Source organism: Lepidochelys kempii, chromosome 3 (assembly GCF_965140285.1).
Source record: "Lepidochelys kempii isolate rLepKem1 chromosome 3, rLepKem1.hap1, whole genome shotgun sequence".
Lineage (NCBI taxonomy): Eukaryota > Metazoa > Chordata > Testudines > Cheloniidae > Lepidochelys > Lepidochelys kempii.
In genome coordinates this window covers 164,737,997-164,754,518 of record NC_136382.1, presented here as the reverse complement: position 1 = coordinate 164,754,518, position 16,522 = coordinate 164,737,997, and the positions used below count along the sequence as shown (strand labels likewise).

The 16,522-nt window shown below is 40.3% G+C and overlaps 1 protein-coding gene across 11 annotated transcripts in view; it reads right to left on the bottom strand.

Moving 5' to 3' along the window:
• The window catches only part of ESRRG (estrogen related receptor gamma), a 486,222-nt gene that overhangs the window by 248,152 nt on the left and 221,548 nt on the right, over window positions 1-16,522 (bottom strand). For 2 of the 11 annotated variants that reach the window (XM_073338902.2, XM_073338904.2), the window contains one exon: window positions 10,621-10,757. The exons of the other annotated variants lie outside the window; for them this stretch is intronic. The gene's annotated coding sequence lies outside the window, so the exon portion shown is untranslated. The remainder of the gene's footprint in view (window positions 1-10,620; window positions 10,758-16,522) is intronic. 11 annotated transcript variants of the gene reach the window in all.

The window sequence follows — 16,522 nt, the reverse complement described above, 5'->3', positions numbered from 1 at the left end:
CAAGGATTGTGTGGGCACAGAGACGGAACTCTCTGAACACCTTTGGAGTTGTATCTCCAATTCAGGGTGGAGGCACCACGGCAGGTGGGGTCAGAAAGCTTGCACTGATTCTACATGCAGCATATCTGTTCCATATGGGACTTCAACTCCCAAGATTATCAGTTTGGGATCTTTCGTCACCACTAAAGGAATCTTTTAAAATGAGAAAAAGGACAGTTTACCTACTTTTAATGTAATGTCCTAATAAGAGGCATGTGAATCTTTGTAGTGGAGGAAAGAGTAAGAGCATAGTTCAAAGCAATGGAGAATCAGGTCCATGAACGCTGGCCCCAAATCTAACCCAAACCTGGATCCAAATACCGACGTTTGGCACACCAGTAGTTACAATGATTAAAGATTATGGACTATATTGCAGAATTTACCAAAATTTTCCCAAATTCAGACGTATGCTGTCTTCTTACAAGAGACTTTTGTAACTTCAGAGGCATACTACTTTGATATACTCCGCAATCCCAAACAACTCTGGATTAATTCAAATGTGGGGGTTTTTTTCAGTTTACATTTTTTTTGCATTCGTTTTAGGCAAGCAAGGTCAAAAATGAGGCATGAAGCCCAAGAAACACAAAAGACTGATGTTTTCTGATATCACAAGTAACTCCACTGAAACCAATGGAGCAATGTTTGAATAAAAATAGTGTAAATGAGAGGAGAATAAGGCCCAAATACTCTTTATTTGGTCCTAATTATGCCCCTTTTTGGGGGAGTGGGGGAGAAATGTGTGAAAAACAGCCTATTCAATAGACCATAAATAATGAAAATAGCCCTATGCAGCTCACAACCTCCTATGGCAATAGCTGTTCAAAAATAGCACCATTATTAAACATCCTAGCAGATACAGAACATTATTTCCTATGCTTTTTATTTTATTATATTTCATTTTTTAAATCTTCCCAATAGTTTTGGGGCTTGACATATATTTTTTTCCAGTTCTCATGCACAAAGAAACAGAATGTCATGAATGAAAATCAGATATAGGTTGTAACAGCAAGGACTTGATTTATTAATGCTTTAAACAAGTTTCATGCATTAAAGATCCCTGTTCAGAACATGACATGTTCTTTCTTTAAAAACAGCTATACACTTTAAGACGAGTGACATGATCCAAATGGTCTAGGCTGACTTTGATGGCTATTCTAATGCAGAACAGGAATGTCTGAGTATTCGTGTATATCTTTGCTTTAAAACAAAGGGGGAAAAGGGGAGCAAAAACAAAGTTTAGTTAAAATAAAGTATCCTTCCCACAAAACTTCAACTTTCATCTCACCTTCTGTACTGGCTGCCATCTCTCAAGACGATGAGAGCATTCATTAAACATCTATCCCATTCAGAGCTGAAATTCAGCCTTTGTTAAGTATCTATTCTGTTAAGGGTCTTGTCACAAATATAAAGGGAAGGGTAACCACCTTTCTGTATACAGAACTATAAAATCCCTCCTGGCCAGAGGCAAAACCCTTTCACTCTAAAGGGTTAAGAAGCTAAGATAACCTCACTGGCACCTGACCAAAATGACCAATGAGGAGACAAGTTACTTTCAAAGCTGGAGGGGCGGGGGGAACAAAGGGTCCTGTCTGTCTGTCTGTCTGTGATGCTTTTGCCGGGACCAGAGCAGGAATGCAGGTCAGAACTCCTGTAAAGAGTTAGTAAGCAATCTAGTTAGATATGTGTTAGATTCTCTTTTGTTTAAATGGCTGATAAAATAAGTTGTGCTGAATGGGATGTATATTCCTGTTTTTGTGTCTTTTTGTAACTTAAGGTTTTGCCTAGAGGGAATCTCTGTGTTTTGAATCTGATTACCCTGTAAGGTATTTACCATCCTGATTACAGAGGTGATTCTTTTACTTTTTCTTTAATTAAAATCCTTCTTTTAAGAACCTGCTTGCTTTTTCATTGTTCTTAAGATCCAAGGGTTTGGGTCTGTGTTCACCTATGCAAATTGGTGAGGATTTTTACCAAGCCTCCCCTAGGAAAGGGGGTGTAGGGCTTGGGGGGATATTTTTGGGGGGAAGACGTCTCAAAGTGGGCTCTTTCCCTGTTCTTTGTTTAACACGCTTCGTGGTGGCAGCATAAGGTACAAGGACAAAAGGTAAAAGTTTGTACCTTGGGGAAGTTTTAACCTAAGCTGGTAAGAATAAGCTTATGGGGTCTTTCATTTAGGTCCCAACATCTGTACCCTAGAGTTCAGAGTGGGGAAGGAACCTTGACAGGTCTGATGTAAGTCCAATGAATTCAATGGAAAGACCCCCCCTCCCCCATTGACTTCCCGTGCCTTTGGAACTGTGGTAATTATATGGAATAAATCACAAAGTAACAGCACAAAATAATACTACTAGACATTTTTATGGAGAGAAAGAGTAAAGAATAGAGAGAAAATCACAGAGACAGAGGGATACAATGGTATGGTACAGGGTGCAGATGAAACAATATTTTTAATTGGTATAACACCTTTCTTGAGAAAAATCTTGAAGGACTTCACATAAAAACATATCAATCACATATTTTATATGTTAGTGTTAATATAGTATAAACACACAAAAATGGGAAACTCAGAATTTAATGTAACGATGAAAACATGCTATCATCTTAACTCTGTTCCTTTGCATATGGATTATGATAGTCTTATAATTATATGATCATGTTAAGATACAGACCATCCAAAGAGAACATTCAAAGTTATAGAAAAAAATAAAATAGAATATAAAGTTTCATTATCAGCGCATATCAAGACTGTCATAGATCACATGTATAAGTGGTAGAATTAGGTAGTGCATTCATTCTGAACTTGCACATTGACGGACCTCAATCTTACTATTGTACTCATGTTTTGTTTTTTGCATATAGCTTCAATCAGTCTTAAAAAGAAGGAAAAATCTCCCACTTGCTGAATATAAACAATCAGACCTTTAAAAGTGTGAGATTGATGTTCTTCAAACTAGGTTTGTTTCTTAAATCTCAGTCCAATATAGACAACAAACCAAGTCTGAAGAACATCAGTTCAATACTTTTAAAATAACGAATGTTTGAAGGCTGAACCAGTTTTGAAAAGTCCACATTTCACTAGCTGCACTTATTTCCAAATTTAGGGCCAGATTCTGTGCAGTTGAGCACTACCTTACTCCACATGCCGTCACACTGAAATAAAACAGAATGGGTCACAGCGTGGCCTAGCTTGCATGACCACACAAAGGAGTAATGTGGCCATAATAAGCTCTCTTGCACTAGTTACCCAGATAGCAGGCAGCAGCACAAAGAGAGAAGCTTCTGTGGGACTGCTACTTCCCATCCCTGTGCAATTGGGCAGGAGTAAACCAGGCAAGGGCTGGGCAAGAAGCTTGGTTCACTCCACCAACACATCAGCTAGTGCAGCTATCCCAATTTGGGGAAGGAAGTTCTCTGCAGCAGGTACAGAACACATAGGAGAATCTAGCTTTTAGCAACCAGGGCACAAAACCGTTTGCTCATTTTTTGATGCAGCCAAAGATCCATTAAGGAGTGACGGTAAGTAAATTTTTTGTTCTTGAGAGCCAGCGTGGTTCAGTGGATAGGCTACAGAAGACCCGGGTTCTAGTCCCTGCTCTGACTCTGACCTGCTGTGTGAGTTGTGGCAAACCATTTCACTCCCTTTGATAAAGCTCTTTGAGATCTCCATATGTAAAGTGCTTTAAGAGCTAAGTATTATTCCAAAGGAAAAGAAAATTTCTGACTGGTCATTCCTCCAATGCAAGCCTTTTTTTTTTCCTCCCCACACGAGGGCTTCTCCCTTCCTTAGGGCATGCATTACATGGTCCTTTCTCACTTGGAGAACACTCAAGTAAGATTCCCTTGGGAGCCTGTCAATTCAGTTCTTAGTTTGGTTACAGGAATTGCTGCATAGCAACCTGAATATTCCTTTTCCCAGGAGCACAGCAAACTGATCTCAGCTACAACTTGATCAACTCAATCATGATCTCAGCTACCTCAGTGTAAATATGAAGTAGCTCCAATGAAATTGACGGAGTTACTCTGGACTCACGCCTATGTAAATGAGACCAGAAAGTGGCCCTATGGAAGTCAGAGACTAGGCCCCTTAAGTGCTTAACTTAAAGACTATCTTTCTTGCTGTGTCCTTCTCTTCCCCCTTCTGTTTCCTCCCTGTCCCTCTGTGCTCATCACTTCCCCTCTGTCCTCTTTCCTCACTATGTCCCCTTTCAGGTTCAACTTGTCTGCTCCCTTCTCCTGACATCTCTCCCACATCAAACTCCTCCACAAATGCAGACTTGCATGATCTCATTCCTGTCCTCTGCGTCTACTCCTCCCCACACACACCGACAATGAAGACAAGAACATAAGAATGGCCATAATGGATCAGACCAAAGGTCCATCTAGCTCAGTTTCCTGTCTTCCAAAGCAGGCCAATGCCAGGTGCCCCAGTGGGAATGAACAGAACACGTATTCATCAAGTGATCCATCCCCTGTCACTCATTCCCAGCTTTTGGCAAACAGAGGCTAGGGACACCATCCCTGCCCATCCTGCCTAATAGCCATTGATGGACTCATCCTCCATTAATTTATCTAGTTCTTTTTTGAACCCTGTTATAGTTTTGGCCTTCACAACATCCTCTGGCAAAAAGTCCCACCGGTTGACTGTGCGTTATGTGAAGAAATACTTCCTTTTGTTTGTTTTAAACCTGCTGCCTATTAATTTCATTGGCTGGCCCCTAGTTCTTGTGTTATGAGAAGGATTAAATAACGCTTCCTTATTTACTTTCTCCACACCAGTCATGATTTTATAGACCTCGATCATATCCCCCCCCTTAGTCATCTCTTTTTCAAGGTGAAAAGTCCCAGTCTTATTAATCTCTCCTCATATGGAAGCCGTTCCATACCCCTAATCATTTTGTTGCCCTTTTCTGAACCTTTTTCAATTCCAACATATCTTTTTTGAGATGGGGCGACCACATCTGCATGCAGTATTCAAGATATGGACGTACCGTGGGCTTATATAGAGGCAGTATGATATTTTCTGTCTTATTATCTATCCCTTTCTTAATGATTCCCAACATTCTGTTAGCTTTTTTGACCGCCACTGCACATTGAGTGGATGTTTCCAGAGAACTATCCACAATGACTCCAAGATCTCTTTCTTGAGTGGTAACAGCTAATTTAGACCCCATCATTTTATATGTAGAGTTGGGATTAAGACAGCTGCTTCAAGCAAAGGTCAGCTGGCTCCACTTCTCTGAATCCAATGGAGTTGAGGAAAATATTCCTTGTCAACACCCTGGGCCAGATCCTCAGTTGGTGTCAATCAGCATAGTTCCGCTGAAGTCAATGGAGCTACACCAATTTAGACCAGCGGAGGAACTGGTCCATTGGCTAGAACAGTCATTTTCGCCACTGTCCTCATGACAAGCAGAATCCAGGTCTTCAGCATGGCAATGAAAGAGACTTCATATGCCAATGATTCACGCAGTTCATCAGAGAATTGGCTGGGAGAAAACAACGAGCATTGTGAAATAAACACACTCACCAGTGAAGAAAGGCCAATGTACGATCCTGAGTTTGTGTGCGAACAAAACTCGTGGTAAATTCAGAAATCTGAGGCAATCTTAATCACAGGTCAAATTGTGAGCTATTGAGCCCAGTTTTTACTCAATCCTTTCTTAGGCAAACTTCTACTGAAGGACTTGGCCTACAGGAAGGAAAAGTGGCTTTTTCACCACTGTGTCAACAGAGGCTTTATCGCTACTCTAAATATATGTCCTTAATCCAATAGTGAACATATGTGACCACACTTTTAGAGTGAAGGACAATGTTAGAACGCAATATCATTCTATTTTTTATGTTTAAAGCCAAACTCTTGTCTCCCCCATTCAGAAGATCTGCCATAAATCTCAGCAGAGGAAGAACTGTTTTGGGTGGACTGACAATTAGCATGTTGTCGCTATTATTCCTGGTCTCCACAGAGCTATCACACATGATTTGCTAAATCTCTAATTTCACATCATATCCCATAACTATTCCCCACTGGTCCGCCCCAACCTAAGCAAGGACTGAGGTAAGTCTTAATAGTAGTGCAGAAAAAGTAAGTGATACCAGAGTAATTTATTGTCTTTCCTCCTCTCTTACTATTTCTCTAAATGTGGTCCCAAGGTTGCTGCCAGGATGTTTTGGTAGAGTGAATGGGGGAGAGGAGATAAGAATAGATACTGTTGCTGGCTATTTATAGCCTTTACCCAGAGTTTCAGAAACAAATATGCAGAGGATGAGGGCAAGGGTACTATCTGTAAATTTGAAAGTAAGCTAAAAAAAACCCCTTGTATACAGCTCTCTGGTGGATTTTCGAAGGTTAAATAAATGATATTTAACAGTCTTCTGCTGTAAAATCTCTCCCTGAGACCAAAGCTACAGGCAATAATGTGAAAAGCAACCCAAAGCAGCCTCACAATTAGTAAATCAACCTGCAAGAATCTTAGAATTTCCCACACAAAGCCTGTGACATGTTCACACATACACATGCTTAAAAAGGATGTAATCCTGGTCTCATTATAGTCAATAGGAATTTTGCCAGTGATTTGAATGGAGCCAGGATTTCACCCAATGCTTGTTTCAACATAACTGTCATAATCTGGGAAATCGAGAGAGAGAGAAATGTACTCAGCTCTATTTGATTCTGAACTCACTCTACAGCAATATTGGTGTGAATGCCACACTCAGAATCACCCTTCTCTCACCATCTCCTGGACTTGTTCTTTTTGCAGCCATGAGGCAATATCATCAATAGGTCAGTGCAGGGTCTGGAAATCAGAACTCCTTGGTTCCTTCCTGACTCTGCAAGTGACTGATTTTGTGACCTTGGGCAAATCACTTAACTTCTCTGTCTTTCAAGTTTTCGATTTGTAAAAGGAGAGAGAAAAATATTTATATGCTTCACAGAGGTGTTGCAAGACTGCATCAAATAAGATTTGTAAAATGTTTCCAGATCCTTGGATGAAAGGACTGCATACACTGCAAATACCAAATATTAATATATATTTTTAGCAGGCTACACACTTGCAACTCTGACTGAATACTAGCCAAACTGTGATTGTAAAAGTAGAATTTGACCACTTTTCTCAACATGTTTAAGAAAGTTCAATGAACGGAGGTGAATGCATACTGTAATGGGATTACTCATTGGTATCACACTGAATTCAATTTAAAATGCCCTATTTTTGGTGAAATATTTAACTCCCACTGCATAGTTGAATATAAATTTACAATGAGGTTCACTGAGTTATTTAAGAGGCCTTGTATGCATTCATAGTTGTGCACTTGACTTTCTAGGCATAAATGGTAATGACATGACAACAAGATAACAAAAGACTCAGAGTTTCTGACAATGATAAAAGACAATTGGGGAGTAAGGGAGAGGGAGACAGTCCATGGGGCGATCTTAAGATTTTTCTGTGGGAAATGGGACAGTGTAAAATGCACCATGCCCATATGACCCATTGCTTATAAGAATTTAGGTACATTAGATAAATTACACTGACATATTACAATACAATTAAAAATCCCTAACTCACACACATGAACTCCCTCAGCTGCATAAGGAGTCAAGAGACTGACATAGAGATACAAAATTACATCTTGCTATCCCACTTTCTTCTTCTGATATTTCAGCTCAACTGTTGTTTGGGTAGTATCTGCACCTTGAAACAGATGAGTAAAAAAAACAATCCCCGTAAGTTAAACGATCCTTCTCTCGGTTCTTTTTTGTTATTCTACTATGGTGGTTGTTGGAATGCAGTGATAGGCTTGCTTACACTATGTGCCCCAGGCAGGTTATGATCAAAATTACAGTCCATATAGTTTCAAGTGGAAGATGAAGATTTATTTCAGAGCAGTGCAAACTTACTGTCTCCCCCTCACTCTCCGCTCTTTTCATTTCTTTGGTGGGTAGTTATTAACAGGTCTTATGCAAGGAGTATTTTTAAAGAGGGGATTTAAATGAATGGAAGTTGGCTGTTTGGCACACAAAATAAAAGAGACATTGTTCCAAGTGTAAGAGAGGCATGGTAGAAGAGTTTGGTAGGAGAACAAGATGAGAAACAGGAAACATTACATCAGGAGAGTAGGAAGAAATCAGAGAAGTGAAGGCAGGGAAAAGACCTAAAAAATGAGGATAAAAGTAGGGACCAGATTTACTGGTGTGCTCCAGCTGTTTTGCTCTGCTCTGGTTACACAAGATAGCCGTAAACTCAATGTAACTGGCAAAAATGGGTTCATGACTATTCTGTGTCTCCAGTCAGCTAGAAAGTACCAGTGAGACCATTCCTAACTCTTGATGTAGAAGAAAAGGGTAAACAAGAGTGATATTATCTAAGAGAGAGGAACATTTCAAAGATTTCTCAAGCATAGCAGGGCAAGCAACTTTTGAATAAGATTATAAATAAATCCTCTGTGTTTGGAGTATCAACAGAATTTTTACAATAGGCCAGATTCTGCTTGCATCAGCATAAATCTGGAATACCTCACTGATGACAGTCCAGTTGGTCTGGATTTAACTGAGAGCAGGTTCTGGTCCTTCATGGGATAATGATCAGAGTGAACAGATCTTGCCCAGAGCTTATGGCAACCTCTACTAACGCTGTACGTTTTCCGTTAAGAGGACATTCTGCAGCAGCGGAAACCCTTACCGGGTGCATCACTGACTTGGGATATTTTACCTAATATCCAATATTGTATGGGTGAATACTCATGAAAGTGAACCCCTGTTTATTCACACCCCAGGGATAATATAATCATACCACTGGCCAGTGGCTCTACCTTCCTTCATGTATACAGTTAATGTAGTAAAATTATTCTGTGGCTGACTCTGAAACATCAGCCTCACCGATATAATTTTTATTTTAAGAATGCTGAAGTCGCTGCAGAACTTAACAGAATCAGACTTATAGGGCCCCCAGGTGCAGTTTGGCTCCACTTAAGAAATGCATCCTTGATTCTCTGCCTCACTTGAGCAAAGATTGCTTACTTGTCGAAACTGTAAGCACTGACCCAGAGGCATAAACTAATATATCCTGTAAGGTCTGAGTCTTAAGGCAGCCAAACTCATTTGGGAACAACAGTTGGAGGTATCCCAGATCTTTAGGAGTGAAACTGCTACTTTTTGCCTGTATGGAATCTTTTGATGTATTGCACGCTTAAAAAAAAAAATACAGATTAGAATTGTACATCAGATTACAGATTAGAATTGTACATCAATTTCTGCAATATTCTGTGCAGAAATTAGCCTTTTCGTTTCCTCTTTAGACCAGCTACCTATTGTCTGATTGTTCAAGTCCCAGACACAAAACCCAGACCAAGTGCATATACATTCACCTAATATTTCCAAACGAAATGTATTAGAAAGCACTTTTAAAAAAACATATCTGTCTCATTCTCCAGAACACACTGAAGGCTAAATTCTGCTATGAGCTACACCGGTGTAAACCTGGAGTAATTTAACTGATGATGACGGAATTACTCAAATTCTCACAGCAATTTATCTGAAAGGTGAATTTGGTTGTGTAAAGACTGTGGGCCAGATGTCCCAAAATCTTCAGCTGACATACAGCCAGCATCCTGCCCCCATTGCTAGGAAGTGGTCAGAATGCTCTGTACTCCAGCAGTCCCTGGGGCAGCATAATGACCCATTACTGGCTGCGACAAGTCAGCATGAATTAGAATAGCCCTGAAGTTACTCCGAAGTACATCAGCGCTGGGACCCATGAAGAGCCAGTCCTAGCATTGAGGAGTTTCAAATGGCTCCTTTGTGGCTTCCCCCTCAACTACACCCAGTGGGGCACAGCTGAGGATGCAGTCCTGTCTATGTAAAGCAATTACTGATACTTTGGATACTCACTATGCAGGGCTAGACAGGAGACTTACAAGTGAGCAAGTGCTTTATATTACATTTCAGACTGCCGAGTCAAAAGATACTAACTCCAATGAAACAGAAGAGATAAAAAAAAAATATATAAAATTTCAATAAAAATCCTGTTTTTCCTGCTTGCACATAGAGTGTGAAACTAAAAGCATCCATATATCACAGCTGGAATCCCAGATCATTCTTTCCAAAGCACTAGTCATAGACAGATTTGGGGTTTTTTAAGATATCAGACATTCTTTAATATCAGACATTAAGATTAAGACCTTCTCCTTTTAGGGAAAATGATTATAGAACAGTTGAAACAAAATCATGAATCATGCCTATCAATGGGGAAGGATAAACATGTACGGTATGGTTTCAGCTGATCTGTCTGGATAAGGGATTGAAAAAAATGTATAGACTTAGATATCATCACTTTTCGTAGCCTGATATATAGTCTTTATCTCTGGAGCACTATGAAAAATACTGCAAGTGCTCTGGTAAAGGCAGTTTCTGTGATAGAGAAAACTGACTTTGAATCTAGTCTGTTCTACATTTCAAACACACTTTTGTGCTATGAAAAAATTCTCATTCATATACTTTATTGTGTTTTGCTTGTCCTTCTCCTTTTCACAACTCTCTAGGTGGACAGACAAAAATTGTGTTTAAAAGGCCTGTGTAAGGCTTACCTGGGGTGCAGGAAGAGTATTCGAATGGTGACAAGGAGCCCTTCACTTCTTATATCCTTTTAGGCATGTGCGGGGCTTAGACCATTTGCATCAGCACATCTATATTTTCCGTTTCAGCAGACCTGTTAAACCCAGACCTATACACAGGAATTGCATAGGTTTAACTAAATACATTTCAAAATCAGTTCAACTTGTGCACATAGCCAATCCCCAAGTCTCCCAAATCTAGTGGTTCTCTCCTACCATTGGGAATTGTCTCTCGCCCACTTCTTCAAATATGGAGAAATGCAAAGGACAGTCCAATTTGCAAAACTATATGCGGGAGTGACACATTATTGACCCTCACTAAAGTTCAACCACTCCCCCATTAAAAAAAGTAGTGATGAATATGGTATTGCTATACAGCAGAAAGAACTACATATAATAAACACAACACATGCTGGCATCAGCCAAGAACCAGCCAACTCAACTACATACACAAGATTTAGCTAGCCAGACCATACGGCCAGGAACTGTATCACATTTCTTCAGATCACAAAACTGGACTAGAATAAGCCAAAGCAGCATTAAATGTGTGCGAGACAAGGAACACAGTAACCAAAACTATCTCCCCAGAATGTATCACTTCTTTAAGACATAATTTATACTAAAAGAAAAATTAATGCAAGAAAAAAAAAACTATTCTCCTTTCCCCTGCCCAGGAACACAGTGATTCTCAGTTGCAACCATAAGTAGTAACCATACCCTAGAAAGAATATTGTGAAGGAATTCTCAATCTTTTTTATAATGTGGACTGCATCATGACAGAGGGATTGTCTCACGAACGCTTTACCACTCTTTCAAGGCTTCAATTCTCCTCCCATTCATAATCATAAAGCTACAGCAGCTACAGCAATTGCTTACTTGGAAAAGTTGTATTAAGAAAGGACTTAATGTACTTTTATCTGTCTTTTCATGCAGTTTAACAGCTGGAAACAAGAAGGATCACCAGCACCACATGACCTGCCAGCTCCCCACAGACTACCTGCAAGAACTGCTCAGATCCTGTTTTGAGAATCCCTGGTATTCTGTGTGTTAAATCCTCCAATTTTCTTGTTCATCTGTGTTATACCCTACACTCCACTTCCATTGAAAATGTTAGATCTTACGTCCCTGTATCTTTGAACATATGTATGCATTGTACAACATTTTCAAACTGGGCTATCCAAAAGTTTAAACATTTTGTTAATTATTCATATGCTCCCTTGTTCCTGTATGATTAAAGAATACCAGAGACTAATTCTTTAAAATAGATTGAAGTACAATACTTTTTGGCAGAGGAATTCCTCATATTCCCTAATCAAACCCTCATTAGTAAGGAAGGAAATGAAATGGATTCCAGATATAGACAAGCCAACACAAGCAATTGGTGCTAGAAAGACAAGGCACATTATGAAAATTTAACACCTCTTGACACAGGTGTTTGCTCGGCCAGAAATCCATTATCACTTTGTCACAAAAGCTCTTAACATGCAAAAATATGAAATCTGAAGATGCAAAAAACAACATGCACAACTAAGTGGCCAACTGAAAACACGTCTCCATATCTTTCCACTTGTGTTCTACAAGAACTAGCAGGGATTTTAGAAACAGAAGCCCCTGTAGAACAATTGGAACACTGATAGAGAAGACTGGAAGAGGAGGGGAAACTCCTCAGTGCATTTCACTGAAGTTTGGAAATATTTGGTGTCCTTACATTTAACCCTGACTGAACCAAAAATCCCTTTCTCTAAAGCGAGGGAGGAAGTGTGAATAATTCAATTCATTTTACTCTACGATTGTGAAATCTGAGCTCCATCCATAACCACTGACTCAGGGGTAGTCCAGTCGGGAAATGAACCGAGAGGCCCGCAGTGTTTGGGCACCCCTTCAGTTATAAAATATCTGCCAAGAAAATAACACCTCAATTCCTTGGACTCCACATCTGTTGTTCCTACCCTCTCTCTTCCATTCACCAGACTGAGGCTAAAGTTCTCTTCCTCTAAGCATGACACCACCACTCCACTTCTCATGTCTCTCCATTCTTGATTCTTCCTGCCTCCTTCTTCAGCAAATTCAAACTCCTTAACCTCACTGCCCCAGGCTCTACATAGTGATAACTCCTGTGCACATCTTGGCTCTCATTCCAGACCCTTGGTGAATTTGTTTGATTGGTTTTAATTAAAATAAGCCCAACAATACCTCTGGGCACATCATTCTTTGTTCATCTCTCACAGACTTTAATTGTCCCTTACTTTTTTCATTCTTCTCCCTATGCCTAGAACACCCAACTCCCATCCTTTCTACATATGAGCTTTTCTTTGGTTATGATTTGACCAGAAACCCACCCAGCTATGACTTCATGACATAATCCTTCAATTTAGGAGATATGTAAACAAAAACAAACAAAAAAAGCTTAATTAACAAATCATTTGCCCAATTTAAACTATGCATTCTGCTTTTACATTGCATACTTCTCTCCACCCTGTTTTTGCTGATTTAGACTGGAAACTATTATTAATTATTATTAGCTGTACTGTGATAATGCCCAGGAGAGCTAGTCATGGACCAGGCCCCACTGTGCCAGACATTGTACAAACACAAGACTTAAAAACAGTCCTTACCCCCAAAGAACTTTCAGGATTGACCCAGAGATAGGGCTAGGTGATACAAATGCATTTGGAGAGACAACCTGCCACTAACATGTGACATTAACCCCTCGGCCCCGAAACCATTTCATATGTCAAGATATGCTCCTCTCCCAGTTGTCTCTAGGCTCCCAGCCACACATACACATCTCCCAGGCTCAGGACCTGTGCCCTCCACCAAACTCCTTTGGCCTCACTCTGTCTATCCTCCCTCTACACATTACATCCTCATCCTCTGTCTCTATCTCCCTTCTATCCCATTCCTTAACTCCTGCCTCCTTTACCCCACCACATTCCTTACATTCCCTCAGACCTCCCCTGCTCTCCCCATCCAGTTCTCTCTCTCCTATCTCCAGGGCCTCCATTTCTCTGACCCCAGTTCTCACCCTCCTTTCTCTGGATTCCTTAATTCTCTGCTGCACCCCCTAGTCCTCCCCCCAAAAAAAATTTCTGCCACCATCCTTTCTGCTCTTCTTTTGCCTCCTCCAGTTCTCTCTGTCCTTCTGTTACCCCAATTTCTACCTACACCCAGTTCTTTCTCCCTTTGGGGCTCCCAGATCTTTGCAACACATTAATTCTTTAGCCCCATATTGTCTTTGCTCCCTTGCTCTCTGTTCCCTGCAGCTGTAGCCCATGCTGTCTGCTCCCCCCAAGTTCTCCCTCTCACTTCCCTCTGCTTCCCCAGTTCTTTGCCCCTCCCTATGGGGCACCAGCAAGCTCCCCAGATGCTTTGCTTTGAACTCACAGTACCGTGAGGTGCTACTCTGCTGCAAGTGGCTTGTGAGAGCATCCCATGTGGTAGGCATGGTCAGGCCCCTTGTAACTTCCAGTTGCTGAGGGCAGAAGAAGGGCAACTAAGGGCAGCATTTCAAAGCACTCAGTTCCTACACTGGGGATTGCACAAATTACTCCGTTTAGGGAGAGGCCAAAGCAGGAGCTAAGAAGGAAGCCAGCCAGCAGTACAAAAAAATCAGACTGCTCCACGGGTGAGCACTGCAGCAGAGCTGTTTCTACAACGAGTTGGAGGGGACCCAATTAGCATTTGCTAGCCATGCCACCCCTGAGATCCACCCCCATACAACTCCAATGAACAGGGCAAAAGTCCCACAGAAATCCTGCACCTACAGTTCTGCGAACAACTAACAAACATCCTTCAAAACTTTTTCCAACAATGGTTGCAGGGCAGATGTTTGACAATTTCCTTTGCATATGATCACTGCAGTAAAAAGAACAGTCAGTTTCTGGTGCCACCTCACTCAGTGCGACATACATTTCCTCCATCACAAAGCCCTAAAAGATCTGAAAAAGAAACCAGATAGATATTTGTAAATAGCAACGCTCAGTAGAATTAAAGGCCTAATTTTACGCTCTCAGTGTAAATCAGAAGTAACTGCCCAGGAGTCAATGTGATTACACTGGGGTGTAAAACAGGTATGAGACCAGAATCAGGCTAAGTGCTTGTTTCACTGTATTCCCTTTAGCAACACTGCATGCCTTGTCATGCAAATGAACCGACTAAAATCGCACTGCAAGAGGAGAAGCAAGATAATCATGATTTTAAAAAATGTTTGGAAGCACACTACTATGTGGTGTTTGATTATGATCATCTGAAACATTATAAATTATCATATATCCCATTTCCAATGAGAAAGTAATATTGAGCCAAATTCCACACTGACTTATACAGCTCATGCAGTCTGCACTGAAGTCAGCGCTATTTTTTCAGGTTTCAAGTCGGAATTTGGACTATTTTTTTTAAATTACAAGTGTACGACTGCGTGTTAGGAATTGGAAGTCATAGAACATCATAATTAAAGATAAAAAAGACCTACTATGTAATCTAGTACAATCCCATGCCAGGACAGGATTGTTCCCTATAGAACATTCTTAAATTGTGCATCCAGTCTGCTTTGAAGAGACTAATGTGATGGGATCATTTGAAAGGGAATGAGGTAATCCAGGCAGCTAACTGAAAAATTAAAGCACCAGTACTGAAAGCCACTACCGAAGCTTTTACCTTGTAGTTTCAGATATTTGGGTTCTTCAAAAAAAAATGTTGTTACCCGTACCACATCCCTAAAGCTGATCTGCCACTTTGTGAAGGAACAGGCTCGGAACCATAGCTGGCCTGTCCACATAGGAAGACACTGATCGACCTCAGCAACTGAAGTGAAAAAATCTCTCCCTTCCCATATCCCAACCCACTTCAAAGGCACTGTGTAACTTCCCACTAAAACTGCAGCATCTAACAAAAACTAGCGGCCAGGTCTGGTCACATTTACAGCAAAAAACCAGAGCAACAGCATTGACTTCTGTGGAGTTCCCAAAGATTGGCAATGGTGTAAGTGGGATCAGAATCAAATCCTAGAAGTCGGTATGTATGACAAGACCTGCAATTTGCACAATCAATTATTAAAATCCTGTTTTCTCTTTGAAAACAACCACACAACAAAGGAGCTAAGTATTTATTTAAGATACTTGAGTTGGGTTTTTTATTATTACTTTTCATTAATCTATTCGGACATTGTTATCTGTTTTTAATTTAGCTTGTGACTTTTAATGGTGTATTTCAAGATATCTGCAAAGTATCTCTTTTCTTTAGTATTAGCTCCACTTATGCAACCCTTAGAGCTCAGAGACTTGTGTGATTAATAGCACTGCCAGCCATCCCTATTTAAAAACTATTCTATTTTATCTCCTTTTTTCTCTGTCCCTGATTTTCTTATAATGTTCCTTTATTCTCTGCTCTGTGCAAAACACCCACTGTCAAAGTCTTTACACAATTCAAAACCTTGTAACTTTATTTCTCAGAGTTGTGTTCTCGTTAGGTCACCATAAAATACTTTTTTTAAAAAACCTATGGATTTTTGGTTTATGGATAATAACTATACAAGGTAAGAGCAAAATGCTACAAGGGGGCTATCCTCTATTAACATAAATTGAAACTAGTAGGTGTTGTGGGAGCTTAACTACCTTGCAAGAGCACCTTGCAGTATCAGTTCCTTAAGAGTGTCCCAGTGTGATCTGCCCGTGCCTCTATTTTCCGCGCAGAATTCAAATCCACAGCTAAAGATTAATGCTGAAGAAAAGAGAGAAAAGTATTTAAACAACAAGATTGTACATGATCTATCACCAAGCCAGCAATATGGGTTCCCTACTGTAAGCATTCCGACTATGCATTGGAAATGTAAGTTATATTCTTAAAATTATTCTGTCAGCCCCATGACAATTTAATT